The 10,293-nt window shown below is 43.5% G+C and overlaps 1 protein-coding gene across 1 annotated transcript in view; it reads right to left on the reverse strand.

Moving 5' to 3' along the window:
* Positions 1 to 10,293, reverse strand: part of LOC117401998 (surfeit locus protein 4-like) — a 26,959-nt gene extending 16,666 nt beyond the window's left edge. The window contains exons 1-2 of the mRNA XM_059006873.1: positions 10,153 to 10,293; positions 239 to 380 (exon numbers count right to left, since the gene is read on the reverse strand). The gene's annotated coding sequence lies outside the window, so the exon portion shown is untranslated. The remainder of the gene's footprint in view (positions 1 to 238; positions 381 to 10,152) is intronic.

Here is a 10,293-nt window from a genome sequence, read left to right on the forward strand (position 1 = left end):
CCCCCCTCTCCTCTCCTCTCCTCTCCTCCCCCCTCCTCTCTAGCAAACACACACACACACTCCACTGTGCTGCTCACTGCTGTCTGCTGTCAGCTCAGCTCCACAGTTATAGCTGCTCTCTGCTCAGTGCTGCACGGCTCCCTGGCTGCAACACCAGTGTGCTGACGAGACAGGGGCAAAGCAGGAGAACAGAACAGCGCAATAATGCAATGCAAAGCACTAGCTGTGACCCCCTAACCTCTGCTGGATACAAAGCAATGGACGTGCCTCTCCAGTCTCTGCTGCTGCTCCTCGTTCACATTCTTCTTCCTCTCCTGGCACTGGGATTGCATTCCCTCGTCATCTTCTTCTCCCGCTCGTCCCCGGCTCTCTCCTCAAGCCTGGAAAGTAAAGCACAGGATTACTGGAGCCCGCCAGGACCCTCGGAGCGCAGGAAGAGGGCTGCCGTTTAACCCCTCGCTCCCCCTCTCCCCTCCCAGAGAGCCGATTGGCTGGTGGGTGGATTGCTGAGTTTGGGTTTTCTTCCCCAGGACAGACGGGTTTGAGACGGGGCTCCACACAGTCTCTCCAGTGGGGGATGTTCAGGGACCAGCCTGCCAGCTCCAGGAATCAGCCACGCACTCTGGGAGAAGGTAGTGAACTCTATAATCAACTCTATACAGTCTATTAAGTGAACTGCGTGTGTGCGTGTGTGCGTGTGTGTGTTGAGACGAATGCGGAGTGGCACCGTGTCTAACTGGGAGGCATTTCATTACCATACATCAGCACTGCCAGAACACAGACGCTTTCAAATCTGTGATTGTAATACAGCACTGGACGCCACTCACTTTAAATCTACCTATCTATCTCTGCGCGCGTACACACACACTCACACACACACACACACACACACTGACACACACACACACACACACACACACACACTGACACAGCTCCCTTCGGGGACACAATGTAATGAAGGATATCTGTGGGAAGGAGATTAGGGGGAGCATTGCGTGTCATTACTTTTGAAATGCATTGAAGTCAATCAGACAGCAGATAAAGACGTATCTCTATCTATCAGGGATAATAATCAAAAGAAAACTTTCAGATGTGCACGTTTAAAATGGAATTAGTCACGCTCAGTGCCGCGTGTGCATTTTTATATGAACTCACACACATATATCCGGCTTGAGGGAAGCTCTGAAGCGTGTTGGAGTGCAGTGCTGCATGTCTGATGCACGGCTCAGGGATCAGAGTGCAGTCACAGGGCTACTGGCTCAGTGAGAGAGGGCAGTCCTGAGAACGGCTCAGGGATCAGAGCGCAGTCACAGGGCTACTGGCTCAGTGGGAGAGGGCAGTCCTGAGAACGTCTCAGAGCTCAGTCACAGGGCTACTGGCTCAGTGGGAGAGGGCAGTCCTGAGAACGTCTCAGAGCTCAGTCACAGGGCTACTGGCTCAGTGGGAGAGGGCAGTCCTGAGAACGTCTCAGAGCTCAGAGCGCAGTCACAGGGCTACTGGCTCAGTGGGAGAGGGCAGTCCTGAGAACGGCTCAGAGCGCAGTCACAGGGCTACTGGCTCAGTGAGAGAGGGCAGTCCTGAGAACGGCTCAGAGCGCAGTCACAGGGCTACTGGCTCAGTGGGAGAGGGCAGTCCTGAGAACGGCTCAGAGCGCAGTCACAGGGCTACTGGCTCAGTGGGAGAGGGCAGTCCTGAGAACGGCTCAGAGCGCAGTCACAGGGCTACTGGCTCAGTGAGAGAGGGCAGTCCTGAGAACGGCTCAGAGCGCAGTCACAGGGCTACTGGCTCAGTGGGAGAGGGCAGTCCTGAGAACTATAGCCATTTAAAAAAAAACATAAAGCGCTGCGCTGTGCTCCTTTCAGAAAAGCCTGCTTTCACAGGCCTGTTAAACCTGACCGGCATCCAGACCTGGGCTCAATTACAATTACAATCACAATTACAATGCTGTTTGGTCAATTACAGAGTCAGTTACAATTATGCTGCAGTAATTACAATTATAATTGCAATTGCACTAAAAAGCAGCATAAGCAGCTCCCCTCATTAACATACTGTGTTTATTCTGAATAACCAGGTGCAGATACAGAAACATGCTGTCAGACAAATACAGGAATAACGGGACTGAGAACGATTAAGCTTGGAAAGGAGTGCAATTGAATCGTAATGGAGCAGTTATATAGTAGAATTATAATTACAACTATGCAGGTGTGCCAAACTACGAGTGCAATTCCAATTACATTGAAATGACAATTCATTGTGAAGAGCAGTTACATTGAAATGATAATTCATTGTGAAGAGCACAGTTACATTGAAATGACAATTCATTGTGAAGAGCACAGTTACATTGAAATGATAATTCATTGTGAAGAGCAGTTACATTGAAATGATAATTCATTGTGAAGAGCAGTTACATTGAAATGGCAATTCATTGTGAAGAGCAGTTACATTGAAATGACAATTCATTGTGAAGAGCACAGTTACATTGAAATGATAATTCATTGTGAAGTGCACAGTTACATTGAAATGATAATTCATTGTGAAGAGCAGTTACATTGAAATGATAATTCATTGTGAAGAGCAGTTACATTGAAATGATAATTCATTGTGAAGAGCACAGTTACATTGAAATGACAATTCATTGTGAAGAGCAGTTACATTGAAATGGCAATTCATTGTGAAGTGCACAGTTACATTGAAATGACAATTCATTGTGATGAGCAGTTACATTGAAATGATAATTCATTGTGAAGTGCACAGTTACATTGAAATGACAATTCATTGTGAAGTGCACAGTTACATTGAAATGATAATTCATTGTGAAGAGCAGTTACATTGAAATGGCAATTCATTGTGAAGTGCACAGTTACATTGAAACGGCCCCCAGGTCTGCCGGCGTTGTCTGTAATGATATGGGGCAGCTCTCAGCGCTGCACTGTAGTGTAGATCCTGGGCTGTATGTGCATTGCACCTGACATCCACCTCCACACACTGCCACAGCCTCAGGTACGTTTCACTGGACTTTGCTTTCGAAAATAAGCAGTAAAACCTGCATTCGAATGACGTGCTGTTAGCATTGGAGCTGCAGTATACCAGTTACATATAACCCAATACTTACTGTGGCAAAGACTCCTTTATAATCCACTGTGGCAGAGTGTCCCGCCCCTATTTATTATTATTTGTATTTTTTATTATTATTTTTTTTTTTGGGCGGGTGAAGCTGAATGCTATTGCACTCAGCGTGGATTTATTAAGTAAATAAACAGAAACAAAAGATTTAACAAAACACCAAACAAAAGGGCACGAGGGCCAAACGAATAAACAAACAAGTAAGTGTCGTGCTGGATAATCCAGCACGTTTTCGCAATTGTTTTTAAATATTGTTCTTTCTCTCCGCTCCCCGTACTCTCCTCTCTACACTCAACCCCGAGTGCAGAGAGCTGCAGGTTTATATACTCTGGCCGAGGGATTAACTAGTTGTTAATTATCTTATTACCCCTCGGCCAGAGTCTGCACGCATTTGGTAAGGATGCATGACTGTCAGGTTTTTAAATATAATAATAATAATTAGCCGCACCGCAAACAAAAATACAAATAATAATACATAGGGGCGGGACACTCTGCCACATCCACCCATGTATTATTATTATTATTATTATTATTATTATTATTATTATTATTATCATCATCATCAATCCTCTCTGTCCAAAACGACGTTCAGTGTTTTTTCCAGCTAGTTTCAATATTTCATGCATTAATTCCGTTGTACAAAGACGACCCGACTGTGTCTTCAGTCTCTCTTTTCTTTTTGAATTTAAAATGTTGCTATTTTATAAAATGTTACTGTACATAAACAAAAGCATATCTTTATGTTAAAATGCAGAGAGCGATATGTTCACAGATTCAGCTAATATTTTGCAAAACTAAAGCTGCTTCACCCTCCATCCCAGCACATTGGAGTGGCCAGGCTGCCCATTGTACCGTTTACAACACTGACATCTTAGTGTTGCTTTATGAATACTGACAGAGCTCACCAGCACAGAATCATCATCGCAGAACAGGACAGGACAGGACAGGACGGAGCAGGACAGGACAGGATGGAGCAGGACAGAGTAGAACAGGCAAGGACGGAACAGGACAGAGTAGAACAGGACAGGACAGGACGGAACAGAACAGGATAGGACGGAGCAGGCCAGGATGGAGGAGCTGGGATCTTCCCGAGCGTGCATTTCTTGTTCTGACTCCAAGAGGATTAATCACCCTGCCGGGAGAGATCAGAGCTGACATGCTGGAGCACACACACACACACACACACACTGATACATACACACACACACACAGACACACACACGCACACACAGAGAAGCACGCACACACACACACGTGCACACACACACGCACACAGACGTGCACGCACGCGCGCGCACACACACACACACAGACGCACACACACGCACGCACACACACAGAGACGCACGCACACACACACACATACACAGACAGAGACACACACAAACACAGACACACACACCCCAGATCACGTGCCACTGCAAGGCAGCATTGGAGGACAGTGTTAGGACAGTGTTGGGACATTATAAAATCATTACCCCCCCCTGGAAGTACAGCAGTACTCTACACTGTGTGTAGAGAGACGCGGAGGGGAGCTGCAGCTGGCAGGAGATTTCAATAGAGTGAGGCAGACCATTCAGTGCCCGGCAGTTAGGATCCTCCAGACGAGTTCAGGGATGGCACTGAGACTCCCATTGCACAGCAGCTTCATCCACTCCAGGTTTTACTAGCAGCTTGATCAGCCCCAGTGTGTCTAGGGAACGAGCTCAGGTGTGTCTTATTATTAAACTCCTAGCGAAACCAGGACTGGATCACGCTGCTGTGCAGTGGCTTATTTCCATCCCTGTACACAGCGAGGTGCTGTAAGATATATTAGACAGTTATTATTATTAATGTTATAACAAAACAGCCATCTTCAGCAGCGCTTCCCAACCCCGGTCCTGGGGACCCCCCGTGTGTGCTGGTTTGCATTCCAGCTGAGCTCTCAATTACTGAACCAGAACCCTTCATTCAACTCATAATGTGCTTAATGCACTTAATGCCCCTACTGTACAGCATGTGCACTCGACTTTATCAGCAAGTGCAACCCAGTCCTGGGGTTCAGAGCGCCCCTCAATGAAGTCTATTATTATTATTATTATTATTATTATTATTATTATTATTATTATTATTATTATTATTATTATTATTATTGAAATGATCAGGAGCCAGGAGTTTGAGCAGGGTTACAAACTCACACTAGCCCTGCTGCTGCTGCTGCTGCTGCTGCACCCAGTCCTGGGGTTCAGAGCTCCCCTCAATTAAGTCTATTATTATTATTATTATTATTATTATTATTATTATTATTATTATTATTATTATTAATATTGAAATGATCAGGAGCCAGGAGTTTGAGCAGGGTTACAAACTCACACTAGCCCTCCTGCTGCTGCACCCAGTCCTGGGGCTCAGAGCTCCCCTCAATGAAGTCTAGTATTATTATTATTATTATTATTAATATTGAAATGATCAGGAGCCAGGAGTTTGAGCAGGGTTACAAACTCACACTAGCCCTGCTGCTGCTGCTGCTGCACCCAGTCCTGGGGTTCAGAGCTCCCCTCAATGAAGTCTAGTATCATTATTAATATTGAAATGATCAGGAGCCAGGAGTTTGAGCAGGGTTACAAACTCACACTAGCCCTGCTGCACCCAGCCCTGCGGTTCATGACTCCTCTTGTTCATGTATGTCATTAAAATGACCAGGTGCAAGTATTTGAATAATCAAATATGTATCTCTGACCTCAGCACACTTCATCACAGCCAGGGCACAGCATGAATTAGTTTATTAATATATATATATATATATATATATATATATATATATATATATATATATATATATATATATATATATATATATATATTATAAAGTAAAAGGGAGAAACCATTTATTTAACATATTTAAGCTCTTTCAGATCAAGAAGCAAAACCCCCCACATTTCTTAAAATAGTTTTATAATCTTCACGTTTTATCTTCACACACACACACACACACACACGTTTTATAAAGTCTTCCAAAAGCCTTGAACTGAATTCAAACACAGTAACATCTACCCGCCCTCTCGTGGACAAACCGTTAACTGAAATTTAATTAAAGTTAGCATTAGGAGAGATAAACAGTACATTTAAAATAATAATAATAATTATTTAAAAAAAAAAAAAAAAAAGTAATTTAAAAGTAGGTTTGTTTGTCTTTTATCTCTTATCTTTCATCACTTAATGACTTCTTTTTAATTAACTGGAAGATACAGAGATGCTGAATAAACCATTATTTTGGCTAAGCTTGTGTTGTCCCGTTCAATTTTCAAATCCCTTAACAGTTAAGGTGGTCGAACGAAATTTAAGATTTCAACAAACACAATCAAAAAATAGACGATTACATTTCGTTTTTGACTAACTTAAACCTATCTCGAATCAAAATCCCTGCCAAATTGTGTTTTAAATCACGTAAAAATAAATAAATCAATAAATAAATGTTTTTAACGCACCGAATTCCGCTACTTTTTTTCTGGCCGGTGGCCATCTTGGATTTGAGTTTCCACCGGCTCAAGCCTTCATAATTAAAAACGTAATAATAATGAAACATGTTTACAAAAAGATCAACACTTTACAGATATTTAAAAAAATAAATAATAATATTGTACTCCCGAATTGCGAGCTATACAAATTAAACTGCCGTGTGGGTTTAAATAATGACACACATATTCATCAGCACTGTCTCGCGCCAAAACGGCGGTAATTCACGACTGCTTCTCGAGCGCCGCGGGAAACGAATGGACAACGGCTTTTTTTCGTATTTAATAATAATAATAATAATAATAATAATAATAATAATAATAATAATAATAATAATATTATATTATTTAAACATGTTTTTATTATTATTTTTATGTTGTGAATTGAGAGAGACGAAAACATTCTCACAGTATTTTTAGGTGAAGACCGCGCTGAGGTGACCGAACAGACAGTCGATTGTAAATTATGACAATAATCTTTATTTTTCTTTTGAAATACGGGGCGGCTGTGTAGGATAAGTTAAGGAAAGGGGCTGCTATAGACTACAGTGTTAGTCCCTTATAAAAGTTTACCACAGTATGTTTGCAGTTTTACCCCCATGGTTGTACTTTGAGTTTAACACGGTTTGTCGTGTTGTTAATATGCTTTACTGTACTCTGTGCTTTACAATGTTTTCACTATGCTGTGCTTTTACTGTGGGACACATTTATAAGGGTTAGTTTACCATATTTTTACTATGCTTTACAATGCTTCCCTATGCTTTACCAGACCTCTCTGTGCTTTACAATGCTTCCCTATGCTTTACCAGACCTCTCTGCTTTACAATGCTTCCCTATGCTTTACCACACCTCTCTATGCTTTACAATGCTTCCCTATGCTTTACCAGACCTCTCTGTGCTTTACAATGCTTCCCTATGCTTTACCACACCTCTCTGTGCTTTACAATGCTTCCCTATGCTTTACCATACCTCTCTGTGCTTTACAATGCTTCCCTATGCTTTACCACACCTCTCTGTGCTTTACAATGCTTCCCTATGCTTTACCACACCTCTCTATGCTTTACAATGCTTCCCTATGCTTTACCAGACCTCTCTGTGCTTTACAATGCTTCCCTATGCTTTACTATACCTCTCTGTGCTTTACAATGCTTCCCTATGCTTTACCACACCTCTCTATGCTTTACAATGCTTCCCTATGCTTTACCAGACCTCTCTGTGCTTTACAATGCTTCCCTATGCTTTACCAGACCTCTCTGTGCTTCACAATGCTTCCCTATGCTTTACCAGACCTCTCTGTGCTTTACAATGCTTCCCTATGCTTTACCAGACCTCTCCTTTACAATGCTTCCCTATGCTTTACCACACCTCTCTGCTTTACAATGCTTCCCTATGCTTTACCAGACCTCTCTGCTTTACAATGCTTCCCTATGCTTTACCACACCTCTCTGTGCTTTACGATGCTTCCCTATGCTTTACCACACCTCTCTATGCTTTACAATGCTTCCCTATGCTTTACTATACCTCTCTCTGCTTTACAATGCTTCCCTATGCTTTACCAGACCTCTCTGTGCTTTACAATGCTTCCCTATGCTTTACCAGACCTCTCTGTGCTTTACAATGCTCCCCTATGCTTTACCAGACCTCTCTGTGCTTTACAATGCTTCCCTATGCTTTACCAGACCTCTCTGTGCTTTACAATGCTTCCCTATGCTTTACCAGACCTCTCTGTGCTTTACAATGCTTCCCTATGCTTTACCACACCTCTCTGTGCTTTACAATGCTTCCCTATGCTTTACCACACCTCTCTGTGCTTTACAATGCTTCCCTATGCTTTACCACACCTCTCTGTGCTTTACAATGCTTCCCTATGCTTTACCACGCCTCTCTGTGCTTTACAATGCTTCCCTATGCTTTACCACACCTCTCTGTGCATTACCATGCTTGAACAAACACACAACACGACAAGGAATGGAAATAAGACTCCTATTTACTAGGAGCTTGATCAGACACAGTGCGTACCGGTAACAAGCTCAGGTGTGTCTTATTAAACTCAGAATGAAACCAGGAATGGATCTGACTGCTATGCAATGGGAGTCCTATTCTCCTCTCTGAAGCGCGCCACACAGATCCACGCTTGTCCGCTTCCTTGTGATTCATGTGCGGACGTGATGAAGTTCAGCTGCGGCTGTCTAATTACTATAATATCGGTCCGGAGGGAGGCACGTCATGGAAGAAGCACCGCGGCAGCTGATTTTGGGAAATTCATCTGCTAGTCATCAAAGAATGAGCAGCTTTGAGCAGAGCCCGGGTCACTTCCTGTGTTCATCAATTCCAGTTCCATTTCCTTTTTAAAATCAATTCCCGATTCCAGTTCTCGTTCCCTTTTAATCAGGGAAGCTGAAGCAGCATCCTGTGAAAATGAGCTCCTCACAACAGCGGCAACGACAAACCATTTCAATTGAAGTCACAGTTTGTTAACATCGGGTTTCCCAGCCCTGGTCCTGGGGGACCCCCTCCCTGCGTCTGCTGGTTTTCATTCCAGCTGAGTTCTCAGTTACCTAATTAAACGCTTAATTGAACTATTCATTAGCTTAATTAGACCTTTGTAATTGTTTTTTCAGCGTCTAAAAACAGTTGGAGATGTCAAGTTAACTATACAAGTAAAACTTGATATCTGCAACTTTGTAGGATCTGAGAACAATTAAACCAGTCTAATTAAACGCTTTATTAAGGGTTTGATTATTATTGAACCATCGCACAGACACAAGGGTCCCCAAGACCAGGATGAAACCTGGCTTCCAGTGAAAGCAACTGAACAATCGCGGCGATGATTGTGTCTCTAAAATATCGATTTGAAGGACTGGGAATTGGGAACGGATTTCAAAAAGGGATTGGAATTGACACCCAGGACTCGACCCCGACCCTGGCTTTGAGTGTCATGTCGTGTGTTTATTCCCGCTTCCCCTGGTCTCTTTCACGATGTCTGCTGTCATTGATCAGTGATTGACTGATTGATTGATTGATTGATGGAGTGCTCCTGAGTTCTCATGCTCCAGCAGTGAGTTAGTATCTGTCTTTTCTTTACCTTGTCTGGAGAAGCCTGGCTGCCTCGCGCTGAACAGACTTTCTCATTCCAGTCGAATCATCGGACAAAATGACCTTTCAGCTTGGCTAGTTCCATCTACTCACGCACGCACACACACACGCACATGCACACACACAAACAGACTGAGACACACGCACACACACACACAGGACAGACAGACTGAGACACACACACACACAGGACAGACAGACTAAGACACACACACACAGGACAGACAGATAGACTGAGACACACACACAGGACAGACAGACAGACTGAGACGCACACACAGATAGACTGAGACACACACACAGGACAGACAGACAGACAGACTGAGACACACACACAGGACAGACAGATAGACTGAGACACACACATGCAGATAGACATGCACACACACACACAGACACACAAAGCGAGAGAGACGCACGCACAAACACACACACCCACCTCCTGCTTTCCAATGCAGTTTAATTCTGTGGTGTCAGCCCACAGCAGCGCTGTTCCATTTCCCTCATTGATTTCATGTGTTCCTGAGTCTCTTTGTTCACTGAACTGTACAGTTTTGATAATGTTTCCTGTGCCTCAGCA

This window comes from Acipenser ruthenus, chromosome 34 (assembly GCF_902713425.1).
Source record: "Acipenser ruthenus chromosome 34, fAciRut3.2 maternal haplotype, whole genome shotgun sequence".
NCBI classification, from domain to species: Eukaryota; Metazoa; Chordata; class Actinopteri; order Acipenseriformes; family Acipenseridae; genus Acipenser; species Acipenser ruthenus.